At 48.8% G+C, this 21,006-nt stretch overlaps 1 protein-coding gene and 1 non-coding gene across 2 annotated transcripts in view; both read right to left on the bottom strand.

Moving 5' to 3' along the window:
* The window catches only part of LOC115073750, a 51,789-nt gene extending 33,921 nt beyond the window's left edge, over positions 1-17,868 (bottom strand). The window contains exons 1-2 of the mRNA XM_029572887.1: positions 17,795-17,868; positions 8,116-8,246 (exon numbers count right to left, since the gene is read on the bottom strand). The gene's annotated coding sequence lies outside the window, so the exon portion shown is untranslated. The remainder of the gene's footprint in view (positions 1-8,115; positions 8,247-17,794) is intronic.
* Positions 5,941-6,060, bottom strand: LOC115082804. The gene has a single exon (XR_003854293.1). It is a non-coding gene; the product is annotated as a small nucleolar RNA SNORA24 (small nucleolar RNA).
* Positions 17,869-21,006: the final 3,138 nt, after the last annotated feature.

The raw sequence follows: 21,006 nt of genomic DNA on the forward strand, positions 1-21,006 counted from the left end.
CCTTGCCATGGAAGCAGAGAGCAATGCTGGAACCGAAACAACAGTATCAAGGCTTATTTGTTAAGGGTAGCAACCACCACACATGCAAGCTACTCCCATGCGTTTTAGGGATCCACAGTGTTTCTCATATGCCCTTTGAATTCCTTCACTGTTTTTGTTCCCCCTATCTCCTCTGGAAGGGCATGCCAGCCATTCATCACCCTCTCCATGAAGAAATACTTCTTGATATTGGTTCTGAATCGTCCTGCAGTCTATTTAAAGTAGCCATTATGAGTTTTAAACCTTTGTATGGGAGGGGTGCCATCTTATGAATCCAGAATTTTAGGCAATCTTTCAATAAGAGGCATCTGTGATTTACATAAGATGCTACTCTCCGACTACTATGAAGGAGATGAAACACATGAAAACCTGTAAAGGTTTACTCTCAGGTTGCACCAGTGATATGGAATGCCCTGCCAAAAAATTTGCAGATTTTGATTATTAAAAAAAAACAAAACCCAAAACCAAACCCCCACAAACTTAAAAGGTACAGATTTTAATGGATGCTTTTAAAAACCTGTAAATATCCATGTAATCTGGCTGTTAGGAGTAGGTTCAGTTTTTATGGTGCTGTTACTGAGGATGCTTCTATAGGGTTTGCTTTGCATTCTTTATATACTGTTTAAACTTTGCACATTTTACAGGAAAAAGACAATAGGTCCACATATCAGATAACATACCGAAGCCAAGACAAAAGATCCAAACTAATGAAACAGACAAATCATACAATAACCAACCAGAAGATAATTAAACAACAGAAGAGAACATCGGGCCATATACAATTACTATTCTCGTATAGACTCTTCTCCAAGTCCAATACGGAGACTAAATAAGAACATAAGAATATAAGAAAATTCCATGCTGGGTCAGACCAAGGGTCCATCAAGCCCAGCTTCCTGTTTCCAACAGAGGCCAATCCAGGCCACAAGAACCTGGCAATTACCCAAACACTAAGAAGATCCGATGCTACTGGTGCAATTAATAGCAGTGGCTATTCCCTAAGTAAATTTGATTAATAGACGTTAATAGACTTCTCCTCCAAGAACTTATCCAAACCTTTTTTGAACCCAGCTACACTAACTGCACTAACCACATCCTCTGGCAACAAACTCCAGAGCTTTATTGTGCGTTGAGTGAAAAAGAATTTTCTCCGATTAGTCTTAAATGTGCTACTTGCTAACTTCATGGAGTGCCCCCTAGTCCTTCTATTATTCGAAAGTGTAAATAACCATAAGAACATAAGAAAATGCCATACTGGGTCAGACCAAGGGTCTATCAAGCCCAGCATCCTGTTTCCAACAGTGGCCAATCCAGGCCATAAGAACCTGGCAAGTACCCAAAAACTAAGTCTATTATTCACATCTACTCGTTCAAGACCTCTCATGATTTTAAACACCTCTATCATATCCCCCCTCAGCCGTCTCTTCTCCAAGCTGAACAGCCTTAACCTCTTCAGCCTTTCCTCATAGTGGAGCTCTTCCATCCCCTTTATCATTTTGGTTGCCCTTCTCTGTACCTTCTCCATCACAATTATATCTTTTTTGAGATGCAGCAACCAGAATTGTACACAGTATTCAAGGTGGGGTCTCACCATGGAGCGATACAGAGGCATTATGACATTTTCCGTTTTATTCACCATTCCCTTTCTAATAATTCCTAACATTCTGTTTGCTTTTTTGACTGCCGCAGCACACTGAGCCGACAATTTTAAAGTATTATCCACTATGATGCCTAGATCTTTTTCCTGGGTGGTAGCTCCTAATATGGAACCTAACATTTTGTAACTACAACAAGGGTTATTTTTCTCTATATACATCACCTTGCACTTGTCCACATTAAATTTCATCTGCCATTTGGATGCCCAATCTTCCAGTCTCACAAGGTCCTCCTGTAATGTATCACAGTCCGCTTGTGATTTAAGTACTCTGAATAATTTTGTATCATCCGCAAATTTGATAACCTCACTCATCGTATTCCTTTCCAGATCATTTATAAATATACAAGCCGTTAAGCCCGTCACAACGGGCTACATTACATTTTTGTTTTCGGTCCATTTTCGAAAACAGCACCCTTCTACACTTTTTCTCCCTCATTCCCCCTTCCCCTCAGTCACTCACCCCCTTCCCACCCCTCAGTCTTACTCACTCTCTGTCTCCCACTGCCTCCTTCCCCTCTCACCTCCCTCCCCCTTCCCTCAGTCACTCCCACCTCTCTCCCCCTTCCCTCAGTCACTCCCCACCCTGTCTCAATCCCATCCCATCCCCTCTCCCTCAGCCCTCCTCCACTCCCTTTTCTCTGCTCCACAACTTCTTACCCTTCCACTTACTCAACCATCCCTGTCTTCTCACCTCTCCCTCATTCTCCCTCTCCCCTCCCTCTTCCCCCCTCCCCCTCTGTCCCTCCCTCAGTCCCTCCCCCCCACTCAGTCCCTCCCTCCCTCCCACTCTGTCCCTCCCTCAGTCCCTCCCTCCCACTCAGTCCCTCCCCCTCCCTCCCTCCCTCTCTCTCACTCAGTCCCTCCCTCTCTCACTCAATCCCTCCCTCCCCCTCACTCAGTCCCTCCCTCCCCCTCACTCAGTCCCTCCCTCCCTCTCACTCAGTCCATCCGTCCCTCCCACTCAGTCCATCCGTCCCTCCCACTCAGTCCTTCCCTCCCTCCCTCCTCCCTCCCTCGCTACTGGCCGCCGCTGCTCCTCGTCGTCGTTCGCTGCCGTCGCCGCCCGACGCCATGTTTTTTTTATTTTTTACGCTGGCTAAGACCGACGTCCTTGCCCGCACATGCGCAGTAGAGCTGTGCTCTACTGCGCATGTGCGGGCCGTCGGTCATGGCCCATTTATAAGGTAGATTGAAAAGCACCGGTCCAAGTACAGATCCCTGAGGCACTCCACTGTTTACCCTTTTCCACTGAGAAAATTGACCATTTAATCCTACTCTCTGTTTCCTGTCTTTTAACCAGTTTGTAATCCACAAAAGGACATCGCCTCCTATCCCATGACTTTTTAGTTTTCGTAGAAGCCTCTCATGAGGGACTTTGTCAAACGCCTTCTGAAAATCCAAACACACTACATCTACCGGTTCACCTTTATCCACATGTTTATTAACCCCTTCAAAAAAAATGAAGCAGATTTGTTAGGTAAGACTTCCTTTGGGTAAATCCATGTTGACTGTGTCCCATTAAATCATGTCTTTCTATGTGCTCTACGATTTTGATCTTGAGAATAGTTTCCACTATTTTTCCCGGCACTGAAGTCAGGCTCACTGGTCTATAGTTACCCGGATCCCCCCTGGAGCCTTTTTAAAATGTTGGGGTTACATTGGCCACCCTCCAGTCTTCAGGTAAAATGGATGATTTTAATGATAGGTTACAAATTTTAACTAATAGATCAGAAATTTCATTTTTGAGTTCCTTCAGTACCCTAGGATGCATACCATCCAGTCCAGGTGATTTGCTACTCTTTAGTTTGTCAATCTGGCCTACTACATCTTCCAGGTTCACAGTGATTTGGTTCAGTTCGTCTGACTCATCACCCCTGAAAACCATCTCCCAAACTGGTATCTCCCCAATATCCTCATTAGTAAACACGGAAGCAAAGAATTCATTTAGTCTTCCAAGGCTCATCCCTGCTTTAAAATTAGCTTCTGGGGCGCCTCATTCAAGATCAATCAATTCTTGAAAAGCATCCATAATGCTTTACGCAAAGAAACTAAAATGGGATTCTTCTTTGGCTCAGATATGGAATCTGCACCTGGAACACCCAGCATCTTCATTGTTTGGGAGATCAGAGCCAGCAATTCATCTCTATGAAAGAAACATAACATTGTTCTTATATGGCTCCAATCCCAGAGAATTTTCCCCATCCTTCCAGGAGTAAGGATCGCTTTCATCATCCGTGCCATCTGGTTCCCTATCAGCATGACCCGAAGCAGGCACAGATGTAGTCCGATGCTTATCTGTGGCACCGTGAGTGTGGGGATCCGCAGTCTGCAATTTTAGGTTTGGCCAGCTCCGCTGACTATGCCTGAAAAAAAGAACTGCAGTCCTTGAAAAAATTCCACCTAAGAAGGGCAGAAGGATCCATATCAAAACCAGGGGACGTTGGTCCTGCGTCCACTGAGTTGCCTTCCCCTGCTGACGAACAAGTTAGGGGAGCCCCCAAATCAGGTGAAACCTCTGACAGGTCCCCCCTCTGGTCCCATTCCTGTATCATACTGGGAAGCTGCCGGGCTCAGCAAAATCAGCTTGAGACAATTCTTCCCAAGTCTCCAAACAGCGATGACAGGGGGGACGCTAGGCTGAGATGCCTGAATATAGCAAGCAACACAAAGGGCTTAGACTTCTTTGCTACCAGCGCCATGGATAAACACCCACTAGCAGCATGCTTCCAAAAGTGTCTGACAATTGTATGCCCGACTGTGCGTCCACACAAACAAGCTTAGATAGGGTGCCCAAAAGCAAGCTCTGTTCAATAAGTGCGCATTACGGACACCCAAAATTTAGATGCCCAATACGCGATCCAGGTAGGCGCCCTACTGAGTGTCCACAGGGGCGTGCAAGCGCGAATAGACATCAGACATTGTTTCACGGCAGAAACGTGAGCAAACACCGACACGGCCTACCACACGGCATCTGAGCAAAGCCTGTGAGCGAGGCCAAGTCAAAAGGCTGCTCAACCCAAGCTTCCACGATTCCCCAAGCTCTCCCGGATGTGGGAATGGACATCGGATCGGCATGCCGAGGCTCGGAGACCAGATGAAGAATGGAATACATAAAATTATCTCCCCTTCTTTTTATTTTTTTTTTAATTTAATCTTTACCTGAGCTCAGCCCATCCCGGTCGAGTATAGAGTCGTTCTCCGGCTGCAGGGGGAGAGGACAAAGGTCTTCACCACCGCGCTTGGCTTCCTGCACCTGCTAGCTTCTCAGCTGTTTCTCTCGCTACAGCTAAGTCCATGCCGGAAAACCAGCTATTGGACTGAGGCACTCTGAGGGAGGGATCTGTAGATATCACCTCTGGAAAACTTGACTGAGGGAGAGACTGTAAGGTATCACCACATGAGAGTGGGGCGATTTCCTTCTTCTATTCTCCCTTTTCTTTTTTAAACAATCTCCAGAAGAGAGATGCACGTTCACCATCTGCTGGAGACAGAGAATACTGGCGGGCTGGGATATATATACCGTGACATCAGCTTTGCTCCATCTTCATCTGCTGGTAGAGGTGCATAGCCCCACTGGTTGTGGATTAACCTGTCTGAATGCAAAGACATCTGTACTACAGAAATTAATTTAACCACCATCCAGATGTACTTATTTACTTATTAAATTTATAATCTGCCAATCCACAAATTTTGCTGGATAACAAAACATTCACAATAGTTGAATCACCCTATTACAACATAAAAGCAAAGTATAACAAAGAGTACAGCACACAGGGACAACAAGGGGCAAGACAATGGCATATAGTCTCAAAAGAATAAACCAGGACTTCTGGCTAGAGAAGGGGGAACATGCCCATTAACCCAGGGTAGAGTCAGGTAGCAGAGGCACAAGTGAACAGGTGAGTTAAGTAATTTGCAAAAATGGAGTAATTCAGTTTCAGCCCTGATCTCATCAGTGAGATTCCACAGCATCTGGCCAGCCATGCTGAAAATCCGTTCTCTGGATTCAATTACGCAGATGTGCTTAATGCATGAAACTTCTATCACACCCCGTAAATCTGTGTGCCACTGTCAAATAACCCCAGATGCTATGTTAAATACATATCATTAGAAATTATTTGTTTTGCATTTTTAATGCTAGGCATTCATCTCCATTTATTCTCTTGCTGTACGTTGCCTAGATCCTATTAGATGGGCATAAATCTTTAGAGATAAAATAAGTAAATTCCACGCAAACGTTTGTCTCTTGCTTAAACAACACTAACATCCATGGGGGAGGCAGTAATAGTTCAAAGCAAGATGGTACTCTTCCATGGCTAGGAAGGGCAACTGCCACATTCAGCAGGTCCCATGGATTCATGGGTTGGAAGGAAGGGAGACTGCTCCGTTTAGCTGATCCCAAGGATTCACGGCTAGACAGAGAGACTGCCATGTCCAGCAGGTCCCAAGGAAATGGAGAAATTACTTACCTGATAATTTCGTTTTCCTTAGTGTAGACATATGGACTCAGAACCAATGGATTATGTGCTCCCCTGCCAGCAGATGGAGACAGAGTCAGGTTTCAAAGCTGACATCACCCTAGATATACCCCTGCAGTGACCTCAGCCATTCAGTATTCTCTTCAAAAGCCATTGTGGACATACTATTGAAAAACTTGAATACAGTTTAATAACTTGATTAAAACTGGTGACTTTAACTGTACTCAACCAAACATAAGCGCTGAATCCCAGCAACATTATAGATGCTCAGATCTAGGGATAGGGTGATGGCTTACCCATAACCTATTTGGGATCGAGATTCATGGGCAATATTATAGATGCTCAGATCTAGGGATAGGGTGATGGCTTACCCATAACCTATTTGGGATCGAGATTCATGGGCAATATTATAGATGCTCAGATCTAGGGATAGGGTGATGGCTTACCCATAACCTATTTGGGATCGAGATTCATGGGCAATATTATAGATGCTCAGATCTAGGGATAGGGTGATGGCTTACCCATAACCTATTTGGGATCGAGATTCATGGGCAATATTATAGATGCTCAGATCTAGGGATAGGGTGATGGCTTACCCATAACCTATTTGGGATCGAGATTCATGGGCAATTCCTTGGCACTGTTCATGGGCAGCCGTTGGTGGGACGCTGAGTCTGTCTGTCTACACTAAGGAAAACGAAATTATCAGGTAAGTAATTTCTCCATTTCCTAGCGTGTAGCCAGATGGACTCAGGACCAATGGGACGTACAAAAGCTACTTCCGAATGGTGTGGGAGACTGCCCGTGGTCCAGTTAGCACTGCCCTCGCAAAGGCTGCGCCTTCTCGGGCTTGGACGTCCAGGCAATAGAACCTGGAGAAGGTGTACAAGGAAGACTACGTCACTGCTCGGCAGATGTCGACGGGCGTCAGTAGCAGGGTGGAGGGGACAGGCTTTTGCTGGTCTCCTTCTACCTCTCAGGACTGGCTCCCCGTGCACGCTCTTTTCCTCCTCACTTTCCTTGCCCGACTCCTGCAGACTTAAGGTTTGCATGATCTTTACTATAAGGAGGCTCAGTTCTTTCTCCTCCTTCACTCCCCTCCTCACCCGCAGGAGCTTCCGCTGGGAGTTACAAATCCCCTGCATCACTTTCCAAACCACCAGGGAAGGGCGAGGCAGGAGAGTTCCCTCTGTCTTGGGTTTCTTTAACCCTGGCGTGCGTTGGGAGCCCAATGGGGAACTACTTCTCGGGGGACCTTCTAATGTAGCCACTTTGGCTTTTCTTTCTTCATTAGCAAGATAAATTCTGTGGAAACCTCAGTTTCCTGCGCTTCCCTCTAGGGCTTCTCAGGGCCTGCCTGCACCTCGGCTGCATCGCCCCATGATGGACCCTTTCCCGATCAAGCTGCTCTCGTGGCTTCCTCTGAGCCAGCGTCGGCGGCACATCTGCTTGCAGCCCGCCCCTCTCCTCCTCTCCGCTGTCTGTTTTCTGGCGATTCACAGCCATCACAGCAGAGGCAAAAGGAGCCCATGATAGAGCTCCTCCTCCTTGTGCCACATTGTGCACATTTCCGGTCCCTCTCAGTCATGCATCTTGCCGCTGGAGAGGGCACGGGCCTGTCAGACAGTATTAGGCCTTTCCTAAGGATTTAATTACCTGTTACTTCCAGTGTCTGTGAAAAGCTCAGAGGAACCTGTATGAAAAAGGCAAGCAAAAGACCTGCACTTTTTCAACATGACATAGTGAGTACCAAGACTGATAATCCAAGAACATGCGCTTAATAAAAACCATGATTAGCAAGAGTGGAAACAAAGAAAGATCTGCAAGAACAGGGAAGTGAAAAGGCCACAAAATAAAGGGGAATGAAGAATAAGAGCAATCCAGTAAACCAGCTGTTCTGAAGACTGGCCCCCCTGTTGTGCTGCTATAAGGGAAGCTCACCCCTTGGTATGGGAAGACCTTCTCTTGCTCGATTCCGAATGCTATCCCAGCACTGCAAGGAAGGCTGCGTCTCTCATCGGCACGTCCAGGATACGTTGCACACAGAACACGGACTGGAGGGGCCCAGGAGCCTGTACACAAGCAACAGAACAAGACTGCATGTGAGGATAATCCTAGTTTCAGATGATGGATTATGCTACAGAAAGGTGAGTCAAGGAGGAGGGGAAGAATGAAGTGCAACAGGCTGAGGGTAGAGTAGGATGAGGTCAGGGAGGATATTAAATGGTAAATTGAGGTTCAAGATGGAACAAGAGGAGGGTATCATAGTGGGATGAGGTCAAAGGCTGTTGTTAGAAGTGGAGCTGCCCAGTGGTTAGCAGCAGGCTACAAAGCAGCGAAACCAAGGTTCAAATCCCACTGCCACTTCTTGTAACACTAAGCAAGTCAGTTTACCCTCCGCTGCCTCAGCTATATACTCAGATGTGGCCCTCAGGGGACAGGGAAATACCCAGGGTACCTGAATGTAATCCTCAGGTACAAACTCAGATGTGGCCCTCTGGGGACAGGGAAATACCCAGGGTACCTGAATGTAATCCTCAAGTACAAACTCAGATGTGGCCCACAGGGAAATACCCAGGGTACCTGAATGTAATCCTCAGGTACAAACTCAGATGTGGCCCTCTGGGGACAGGGAAATACCCAGGGTACCTGAATGTAATCCTCAGGTACAAACTCAGATGTGGCCCTCTGGGGACAGGGAAATACCCGGGGTACCTGAATGTAATCCTCAGGTACCAACTCAGATGTGGCCCTCAGGGGACAGGGAAATACCCGGGGTACCTGAATGTAATCCTCAGGTACAAACTCAGATGTGGCCCTCAGGGGACAGGGAAATACCCAGGGTACCTGAATGTAATCCTCAGGTACAAACTCAGATGTGGCCCTCTGGGGACAGGGAAATACCCGGGGTACCTGAATGTAATCCTCAGGTACCAACTCAGATGTGGCCCTCAGGGGACAGGGAAATACCCGGGGTACCTGAATGTAATCCTCAGGTACAAACTCAGATGTGGCCCTCAGGGGACAGGGAAATACCCAGGGTACCTGAATGTAATCCTCAGGTACAAACTCAGATGTGGCCCTCTGGGGACAGGGAAATACCCGGGGTACCTGAATGTAATCCTCAGGTACAAACTCAGATGTGGCCCTCAGGGGACAGGGAAATACCCCGGGGTACCTGAATGTAATCCTCAGGTACAAACTCAGATGTGGCCCTCAGGGGACAGGGAAATACCCGGGGTACCTGAATGTAATCCTCAGGTACAAACTCAGATGTGGCCCTCTGGGGACAGGGAAATACCCAGGGTACCTGAATGTAATCCTCAGCTACAAACTCACGGGCCGATGCAGTAAAGTGCGCTCAGGCAGAGCGCACTCTTAGCCCCCATTTGGACGCGTGTTTTCGACGCGCTATTTTTACTCCTTAAACAATAAGGGGTAATAGCGCCTTGAAAACGCGCTGCCAACCCCTCCGAAACTAATAGCGCCTGCAACATGCAAATGCATGTTGATGAGCCTATTAGTTATTCCTGCGCGATACAGAAAGTAAAGTGTGCAGCCAAGCCGCACATTTTAATTTCTGCCGGCACCGGGAAAGTGTACAGAAAAGCAGAAAAAACTGCTTTTCTGTACACCCTCCGATTTAATATCATGGCGATATTAAGTCGGAGGCCCCAAAAGTAAAAAAAAAATTAAGACAAAAAAAAAAGTAAAATCTGCGCGTGGCCCGGAAGACGGACGCTCAATTTTGCTGGCGTCTGTTTTCTGAACCCATGGTTGTCAGCGGGTTCGAGAACAGACGCCGGTAAAATTGAGTGTCAGCTGTCAAACCCGCTGAGAGCCACCGCTTCTGTCAAAAAGGAGGCGCAAGGGACGTGCTAGTGTCTCTATCGCCTGCTTTTACAGCGGGCCCTCATTAGCATATTTTTTTTTACTGAATCAGGCACCCAGGAGAGAGGCCTGAGCGCGCGTCGGGAGAACGGGCGCTCGCCAGCTCTCCAGCGGGTTTTTCTGTATCGGCCCGTCAGATGTGACCCTCAGGGGACAGGGAAATACCCAGGGTACCTGAATGTAATCCTCAGGTACGAACTCAGATGTGGCCCTCTGGGGACAAGGAAATACCCAGGGTACCTGAATGTAATCCTCAGCTACAAACGCAGATGTGGCCCTCAGGGGACAAGGAAATACCCAGGGTACCTGAATGTAATCCTCAGCTACAAACGCAGATGTGGCCCACTGGGGACAGGGAAATACCCAGGGTAACTGAATGTAATCCTCAGCTATAAACTCAGATGTGGCCCCCTGGGGACAAGGAAATACCCAGGGTAACTGAATGTAATCCTCAGCTACAAACGCAGATGTGGCCCTCAGGGGACAGGGAAATATCCAGGGTAACTGAATGTAATCCTCAGCTATAAACTCAGATGTGGCCCCCTGGGGACAAGGAAATACCCAGGGTAACTGAATGTAATCCTCAGCTATAAACTCAGATGTGGCCCCCTGGGGACAAGGAAATACCCAGGGTAACAATGTAATCCTCAGCTATAAACTCAGATGTGGCCCTCAGGGGACAGGGAAATATCCAGGGTACCTGAATGTAATCCTCAGCTATATACTCAGATGTGGCCTTCAGGGGACAGGGAAATACCCAGGGTACCTGAATGTAATCCTCAGGTACAAACTCAGATGTGGCCCTCAGGGGACAGGGAAATACCCAGGGTACCTGAATGTAATCCTCAGGTACAAACTCAGATGTGACCTTCTGGGGACAGGGAAATACCCAGGGTACCTGAATGTAATCCTCAGGTACAAACTCAGATGTGGCCCCCTGGGGACAAGGAAATACCCAGGGTACCTGAATGTAATCCTCAGCTATAAACTCAGATGTGGCCCTCAGGGGACAGGGAAATATCCAGGGTACCTGAATGTAATCCTCAGCTATATACTCAGATGTGGCCTTCAGGGGACAGGGAAATACCCAGGGTACCTGAATGTAATCCTCAGGTACAAACTCAGATGTGGCCCTCAGGGGACAGGGAAATACCCAGGGTACCTGAATGTAATCCTCAGGTACAAACTCAGATGTGACCTTCTGGGGACAGGGAAATACCCAGGGTACCTGAATGTAATCCTCAGGTACAAACTCAGATGTGGCCCTCAGGGGACAGGGAAATACCCAGGGTACCTGAATGTAATCCTCAGGTACAAACTCAGATGTGGCCCTCTGGGGACAGGGAAATACCCGGGGTACCTGAATGTAATCCTCAGGTACAAACTCAGATGTGGCCCTCTGGGGACAGGGAAATACCCAGGGTACTTGAATGTAATCCTCAGGTACAAACTCAGATGTGGCCCTCTGGGGACAGGGAAATATCCGGGGTACCTGAATGTAATCCTCAGGAACAAACTCAGATGTGACCTTCTGGGGACAGGGAAATACCCAGGGTACCTGAATGTAATCCTCAGGTACAAACTCAGATGTGGCCCTCAGGGGACAGGGAAATACCCAGGGTACCTGAATGTAATCCTCAGGTACAAACTCAGATGTGACCCTCAGGGGACAGTGAAATATCCGGGGTACCTGAATGTAATCCTCAGGTACAAACTCAGATGTGACCCTCAGGGGACAGTGAAATATCCGGGGTACCTGAATGTAATCCTCAGGTACAAACTCAGATGTGGCCCTCAGGGGACAGGGAAATACCCGGGGTACCTGAATGTAATCCTCAGGTACAAACTCAGATGTGGCCCTCGGGGGACAGGGAAATACCCGGGGTACCTGAATGTAATCCTCAGGTACAAACTCAGATGTGGCCCTCAGGGGACAGGGAAATACCCGGGGTACCTGAATGTAATCCTCAGGTACAAACTCAGATGTGGCCCTCAGGGGACAGGGAAATACCCGGGGTACCTGAATGTAATCCTCAGGTACAAACTCGGATGTGACCCTCAGGGGACAGTGAAATACCCGGGGTACCTGAATGTAATCCTCAGGTACAAACTCAGATGTGGCCCTCAGGAGACAGGGAAATACCCGGGGTACCTGAATGTAATCCTCAGGTACAAACTCAGATGTGACCCTCTGGGGACAGGGAAATACCCAGGGTACCTGAATGTAATCCTCAGGTACAAACTCAGATGTGGCCCTCAGGGGACAGGGAAATACCCGGGGTACCTGAATGTAATCCTCAGGTACAAACTCAGATGTGGCCCTCAGGGGACAGGGAAATACCCGGGGTACCTGAATGTAATCCTCAGGTACAAACTCAGATTTGGCCCTCAGGGGACAGGGAAATACACTCTATCCTGATCGACCGGCTCGCAGACATAGGCATCTCAGGATCAGCCCTGGAATGGTTCAGATCCTTCCTACACAATAGGACTTTCAAGGTCAGAATCAGCAACAAGGATTCCCTCCCAGTCAAATCCTCTTTCAGAGTTCCCCAAAGATCCTCTCTCTCCCCCACCCTCTTTAACATCTATCTTCTCCCCCTATGTCATCTACTCTCAAGTCTTAAGGTCACACACTTCATATACGCAGACGATGTTCAGATTCTGCTGCCAATCACTGACTCCATCTCCAGCACCATCAACTTCTGGAACAATTGTCTACAGTCCATAAACTCACTCCTATCTAGCCTTAACCTAGTACTTAATACGTCAAAAACAGAACTTTTGCTTATCACTCCAGATGAGAACCTTCAGCCTACCAACAACCTAACCTCACCACCAATGATCAATTCCACTCAAGTAAGAGACCTGGGGGTCACCTTAGACAAAAGGCTGAACCTCAAAGAATTTGTCAAGAACACAACGAAAGAATGCTATTATAAACTACATATTCTGAAAAAGCTGAAACCTCTCCTGCATTTTCAGGACTTCAGAACAGTCCTCCAAACAATACTATTTTCCAAGATCGATTACTGCAACTCTCTGCTTATAGACCTTCCAACCATTACCACAAAACCTCTACAAATGTTGCAGAACTCCGCCGCAAGGATTCTTACTAACACCAGCAGAAGTGAACACATAACACCCATACTAAAACACTTACACTGGCTCCCCATCAGATCCAGAATCATTTTCAAAGTGCTAACTATAACACACAAGAACATCCATTCACAAACGTCGCTAGATCTAAGCCTTCCACTTCGCCTACACGAGTCTTCAAGACCAATCAGAAACAGATACTTAGGCACCTTACACGTACCTTCAGCCAAGTCCTCACTCAAGAAACGTGCATTCTCGACTGCCAGCCCCCTTCATTGGAATGCCCTCCCCACGGACATTCGCCTCGAAACGTGTACTCGAACATTCAAAAAGAAACTCAAGACCTGGCTCTTTACAAAAGCCTACACTTAAAGGTCTAGCTCAGAACCACGTCCCAGAACTTGAATCATTCTCGCTTTTATAATCATATCAAACAACTCCTAATTTTATCCTTGGTCTCACAATTCCAAATCATTAAATATTTGAGCATGCTACACCAATACCTCTTAATCCAGATGTAACCTCAGTTTTTGAAGTCTTCACTCCTATAGAAATAACCGCCAGTTCTTATTTACTTAACCCTATTCTGTAGACGTAAACTTTTCATGAAGACTGTAATCTGTAAGCACCTGTATTTATTATAAGAATTTGTATTTGCTATTTATATTTATTATTTAGCTATTAACATTGTTCTGTTACCACTTGGTACTATTTCTCTCCTTTACCTCAAACTCTAAGTTCCTACTAAGTTAGCCATGTTATTTATACCCAATCGTTGGATGTAATTGTATATTTGTTTAATTGTTCAATCTGTTTGATGTAATTTTCTGTTCCTTGTTCTGTGTAAACCGAAGTGGTATGCACTAGTGCATGAACTCCGGTATATAAAAGCCTTTAAATAAATAAATAAATACCCGGGGTACCTGAATGTAATCCTCAGGTACAAACTCAGATGTAGCCCTCAGGGGACAGGGAAATACCCGGGGTACCTGAATGTAATCCTCAGGTACAAACTCAGATGTGGCCCTCAGGGGACAGGGAAATACCCGGGGTACCTGAATGTAATCCTCAGGTACAAACTCAGATGTGGCCCTCAGGGGACAGGGAAATACCCGGGGTACCTGAATGTAATCCTCAGGTACAAACTCAGATGTGGCCCTCAGGGGACAGGGAAATACCCGGGGTACCTGAATGTAATCCTCAGCTACAAACTCAGATGTGGCCCTCAGGGGACAGGGAAATCCCCGGGGTACCTGAATGTAATCCTCATGTACAAACTCAGATGTGACCCTCAGGGGGCAGGGAAATACCCAGGGTACCTGAATGTAATCCTCAGCTACAAACTCAGATGTGGCCCTCAGGGGACAGGGAAATACCCGGGGTACCTGAATGTAATCCTCAGGTACAAACTCAGATGTGGCCCTCTGGGGACAGGGAAATACCCAGGGTACCTGAATGTAATCCTCAGCTACAAACTCAGATGTGGCCCTCAGGAGACAGGGAAATACCCGGGGTACCTGAATATAATCCTCAGGTACAAACTCAGATGTGACTCTCAGGAGATAGGGAAATCCCCAGGGTACCTGAAAGTAATCCTCAGGTACAAACTCAGATGTGACGTTCTGGGGACAGGGAAATACCCGGGGTACCTGAATGTAATCCTCAGGTACAAACTCAGATGTGGCCCTCAGGGGACAGGGAAATACCCAGGGTACCTGAATGTAATCCTCAGGTACAAACTCAGATGTGACATTCTGGGGACAGGGAAATACCCGGGGTACCTGAATGTAATCCTCAGGTACAAACTCAGATGTGGCCCTCAGGGGACAGGGAAATACCCGGGGTACCTGAATGTAATCCTCAGGTACAAACTCAGATGTGGCCCTCAGGGAACAGGGAAATACCCGGGGTACCTGAATGTAATCCTCAGGTACAAACTCAGATGTGGCCCTCAGGGGACAGGGAAATACCCGGGGTACCTGAATGTAATCCTCAGGTACAAACTCAGATGTGGCCCTCAGGGGACAGGGAAATACCCGGGGTACCTGAATGTAATCCTCAGGTACAAACTCAGATGTGGCCCTCAGGGGACAGGGAAATACCCGGGGTACCTGAATGTAATCCTCAGGTACAAACTCAGATGTGGCCCTCAGGAGACAGGGAAATCCCCAGGGTACCTGAAAGTAATCCTCAGGTACAAACTCAGATGTGGCCCTCAGGGGACAGGGAAATACCCGGGGTACCTGAATGTAATCCTCAGGTACAAACTCAGATGTGGCCCTCAGGGGACAGGGAAATACCCGGGGTACCTGAATGTAATCCTCAGGTACAAACTCAGATGTGGCCCTCAGGGGACAGGGAAATCCCCAGGGTACCTGAAAGTAATCCTCAGGTACAAACTCAGATGTGGCCCTCAGGGGACAGGGAAATACCCGGGGTACCTGAATGTAATCCTCAGGTATGAACTCAGATGTGGCCCTCAGGGGACAGGGAAATACCCGGGGTACCTGAATGTAATCCTCAGGTACAAACTCAGATGTGGCCCTCAGGGGACAGGGAAATACCCCGGGGTACCTGAATGTAATCCTCAGGTACAAACTCAGATGTGGCCCTCAGGGGACAGGGAAATACCCGGGGTACCTGAATGTAATCCTCAGCTACAAACTCAGATGTGGCCCTCAGGGGACAGGGAAATCCCCGGGGTACCTGAATGTAATCCTCATGTACAAACTCAGATGTGACCCTCAGGGGACAGGGAAATACCCGGGGTACCTGAATGTAATCCTCAGCTACAAACTCAGATGTGGCCCTCAGGGGACAGGGAAATACCCGGGGTACCTGAATGTAATCCTCAGGTACAAACTCAGATGTGGCCCTCTGGGGACAGGGAAATACCCAGGGTACCTGAATGTAATCCTCAGCTACAAACTCAGATGTGGCCCTCAGGGGACAGGGAAATCCCCAGGGTACCTGAATGTAATCCTCAGGTACAAACTCAGATGTGGCCCTCAGGAGACAGGGAAATACCCGGGGTACCTGAATATAATCCTCAGGTACAAACTCAGATGTGACTCTCAGGAGATAGGGAAATCCCCAGGGTACCTGAAAGTAATCCTCAGGTACAAACTCAGATGTGACGTTCTGGGGACAGGGAAATACCCGGGGTACCTGAATGTAATCCTCAGGTACAAACTCAGATGTGGCCCTCAGGGGACAGGGAAATACCCAGGGTACCTGAATGTAATCCTCAGGTACAAACTCAGATGTGACATTCTGGGGACAGGGAAATACCCGGGGTACCTGAATGTAATCCTCAGGTACAAACTCAGATGTGGCCCTCAGGGGACAGGGAAATACCCGGGGTACCTGAATGTAATCCTCAGGTACAAACTCAGATGTGGCCCTCAGGGGACAGGGAAATACCCGGGGTACCTGAATGTAATCCTCAGGTACAAACTCAGATGTGGCCCTCAGGGGACAGGGAAATACCCGGGGTACCTGAATGTAATCCTCAGGTACAAACTCAGATGTGGCCCTCAGGGGACAGGGAAATACCCGGGGTACCTGAATGTAATCCTCAGGTACAAACTCAGATGTGGCCCTCAGGGGACAGGGAAATACCCGGGGTACCTGAATGTAATCCTCAGGTACAAACTCAGATGTGGCCCTCAGGAGACAGGGAAATCCCCAGGGTACCTGAAAGTAATCCTCAGGTACAAACTCAGATGTGGCCCTCAGGGGACAGGGAAATACCCGGGGTACCTGAATGTAATCCTCAGGTACAAACTCAGATGTGGCCCTCAGGGGACAGGGAAATACCCGGGGTACCTGAATGTAATCCTCAGGTACAAACTCAGATGTGGCCCTCAGGAGACAGGGAAATCCCCAGGGTACCTGAAAGTAATCCTCAGGTACAAACTCAGATGTGGCCCTCAGGGGACAGGGAAATACCCGGGGTACCTGAATGTAATCCTCAGGTACAAACTCAGATGTGGCCCTCAGGGGACAGGGAAATACCCGGGGTACCTGAATGTAATCCTCAGGTACAAACTCAGATGTGGCCCTCAGGAGACAGGGAAATACCCAGGGTACCTGAAAGTAATCCTCAGGTACAAACTCAGATGTGGCCCTCAGGGGACAGGGAAATACCCGGGGTACCTGAATGTAATCCTCAGGTACAAACTCAGATGTGGCCCTCAGGGGACAGGGAAATACCCAGGGTACCTGAATGTAATCCTCAGGTACAAACTCAGATGTGACATTCTGGGGACAGGGAAATACCCGGGGTACCTGAATGTAATCCTCAGGTACAAACTCAGATGTGGCCCTCAGGGGACAGGGAAATACCCGGGGTACCTGAATGTAATCCTCAGGTACAAACTCAGATGTGGCCCTCAGGGGACAGGGAGATACCCGGGGTACCTGAATGCAATCCTCAGGTACAAACTCAGATGTGGCCCTCAGGGGACAGGGAGATACACGGGGTACCTGAATGCAATCCGCGTTGCGCTGCCGAAAAGCGGAAGATAAAGAAATAGAGGTGGGCGGGGTGAAGTGAGAGGGTGGCCCCGGGAGTTGGGGGGTATCAGGGTAACTGCGACGCTCCTGGAGGTTCCCCTTTTCTTCTCACTTTGGCAGCGCTGAGGGGGGCGGGACCCGGGGCGGGCCGAAGCCGGTATCAGGCTCGGGCGTGGTCGGGGTAGATTAGAGAGGGGCGGGGAGGAGGGTCACGCACCGTTTTATTCCTTTTCCCTGCGCTCCGTCTTCTGGGTCTCACCTTCCGCTGCTCCGAAAACAGAAGGAACATCGGGAAAATCCCCGGAGCCAATCAACAAAGAGACCAACGACAGACGTCACAAACTGCACCTATTTTACCAATCCGGAACAGTCTGAAATCATTGATGCCGGAAAGAACCAATCGGCTAGGAGAACCTTTCATCTGCCGCTCCAGATCGACGAATCGGGGTGGTGTGACGTCGGTGAAAGAAAGACAGGCGGGCACAGAAAATGCCAACGACCAATCAGTGAGGAGAACGCGGGAGCGCCTGCTCCGGACCCACGAATCGGGAGCGGTGTCACAGCCGTAGCGCAGAAGGCGGTGTAGGTTGTTGACGTTTTCCTTCCCGCCCAGGCTGAGGGCGGGATGATGAGAGCAATGCCGGCTGTGAAAAACATTTTATTTCCAGAGAAAATGTCTCTTCAGCGCCGAAAGCGATTGAGCGATGTCTCAGCTCTCCTCCGTGCTCAGTCCTGCCGCTGGGGCTGCTTCATTTTCTTTCCACGTTTGCAGCCCCAAGTGCTAATAGTAAAAGCTACAGAAAAGCCGAAGGGAAAACCCGTAACACTGGTGGAGATTTTCTGCGGGAGCCCTGAGTAATAACGGCAGGAAAGGACCTGATAACCCATCCAGTCTGCCCCGCAAGCTTTTTATAGTAACTGCCGCTCCCTGCAGGTTACCCCCATGTTTCTGTTAAGGGCAGTAACTGCCGCTCCGTGCAGGTTACCCCCATGTTTCTGTTAAGGGCAGTAACTGTCGCTCCCTGCAGGTTACCCCCATGTTTCTGTTAAGGGCAGTAACTGCCGCTCCCTGCAGGTTACCCCCATGTTTCTGTTAAGGGCAGTAACTGCCGCTCCATGCAGGTTACCCCCATGTTTCTGTTAAGGGTAGTAACTGCTGCTCCATGGCAGGTTACCCCCGTGTTTCTGTTAAGGGTAGTAACTGCTGCTCCATGCAGGTTACCCCCATGTTTCTGTTAAGGGTAGTAACTGCCGCTCCATGCAGGTTACCCCCATGTTTCTGTTAAGGGTAGTAACTGCTGCTCCGTGCAGGTTACCCCCATGTTTCTGTTAAGGGCAGTAACTGCTGCTCCGTGCAGGTTACCCCCATGTTTCTGTTAAGGGTAGTAACTGCTGCTCCGTGCAGGTTACCCCCATGTTTCTGTTAAGGGCAGTAACTGCCGCTCCGTGCAGGTTACCCCCATGTTTCTGTTAAGGGCAGTAACTGCCGCTCCCTGCAAGTTACCCCCATGTTTCTGTTAAGGGTAGTAACTGTCGCTCCGTGCAGGTTACCTCCATGTTTCTATTAAGGGTAGTAACTGTCCCTCCATGCAGGTTACCCCCATGTTTCTGTTAAGGGTAGTAACTGCCGCTCCCTGCAGGTTACCCCCATGTTTCTGTTAAGGGTAGTAACTGCCGCTCCGTGCAGGTTACCCCCATGTTTCTGTTAAGGGTAGTAACTGCCGCTCCATGCAGGTTACCCCCATGTTTCTGTTAAGGGCAGTAACTGCCGCTCCGTGCAGGTTACCCCCATGTTTCTGTTAAGGGCAGTAACTGCCGCTCCGTGCAGGTTACCCCCATGTTTCTGTTAAGGGCAGTAACTGCCGCTCCGTGCAGGTTACCCCCATGTTTCTGTTAAGGGTAGTAACTGCCGCTCCCTGCAGCTTACCCCCATGTTTCTGTTAAGGGTAGTAACTGCCGCTCCCTGCAGGTTACCCCCATGTTTCTGTTAAGGGAAGTAACTGCCGCTCCGTGCAGGTTACCCCCATGTTTCTGTTAAGGGAAGTAACTGCCGCTCCGTGCAGGTTACCCCCATGTTTCTGTTAAGGGTAGTAACTGCCGCTCCGTGCAGGTTACCCCCATGTTTCTGTTAAGGGTAGTAACTGCCGCTCCCTGCAGCTTACCCCCATGTTTCTGTTAAGGGTAGTAACTGCCGCTCCCTGCAGGTTACCCCCATGTTTCTGTTAAGGGAAGTAACTGCCGCTCTGTGCAGGTTACCCCCATGTTTCTGATAAGGGCAGTAACTGCCGCTCCGTGCAGGTTACCCCCATGTTTCTGTTAAGGGCAGTAACTGCCGCTCCGTGCAGGTTACCCCCATGTTTCTGTTAAGGGAAGTAACTGCCGCTCTGTGCAGGTTACCCCCATGTTTCTGATAAGGGCAGTAACTGCCGCTCCGTGCAGGTTACCCCCATGTTTCTGTTAAGGGCAGTAACTGCCGCTCCCTGCAGGTTACCCCCATGTTTCTGTTAAGGGCAGTAACTGCCGCTCCGTGCAGGTTACCCCCATGTTTCTGTTAAGGGTAGTAACTGCCGCTCCGTGCAGGTTACCCCCATGTTTCTGTTAAGGGTAGTAACTGCCGCTCCCTGCAGGTTACCCCCATGTTTCTGTTAAGGGAAGTAACTGCTGCTCCATGCAGGTTACCCCCATGTTTCTGTTAAGGGTAGTAACTGCCGCTCCCTGCAGGTTACCCCCATGTTTCTGTTAAGGGCAGTAACTGCCGCTCCCTGCAGGTTACCCCCATGTTTTTGTTAAGGGTAGTAACTGCCGCTCCGTGCAGGTTACCCCCATGTTTCTGTTAAGGGTAGTAACTGCCGCTCCGTGCAGGTTACCCCCATGTTTCTGTTAAGGGTAGTAACTGCCGCTCTGTGCAGGTTACCCCCATGTTTCTGTTAAGGGTAGTAACTGCCGCTCTGTGCAGGTTACCCACATGTTTCTGTTAAGGGTAGTAACTGCCGCTCTGTGCAGGTTACCCCCATGTTTCTGTTAAGGGTAGTAACTGCTGCTCAGTGCAGGTTACCCCCATGTTTCTGTTAAGGGTAGTAACTGCTGCTCTGTGCAGGTTACCCCCATGTTTCTGTTAAGGGTAGTAACTGCTGCTCCGTGCAGGTTACCCCCATGTTTCTGTGAAGGGCAGTAACTGCAGCTCAGTGCAGGTTACCCACATGTTTCTGTTAAGGGTAGTAACTGCCGCTCTGTGCAGTTTACCCCCATGTTTCTGTTAAGGGTAGTAACTGCCGCTCTGTGCAGGTTACCCACATGTTTCTGTTAAGGGTAGTAACTGCTGCT

The sequence above is a fragment of the Rhinatrema bivittatum genome, chromosome 1, assembly GCF_901001135.1.
Source record: "Rhinatrema bivittatum chromosome 1, aRhiBiv1.1, whole genome shotgun sequence".
Taxonomy (NCBI): domain Eukaryota; kingdom Metazoa; phylum Chordata; class Amphibia; order Gymnophiona; family Rhinatrematidae; genus Rhinatrema; species Rhinatrema bivittatum.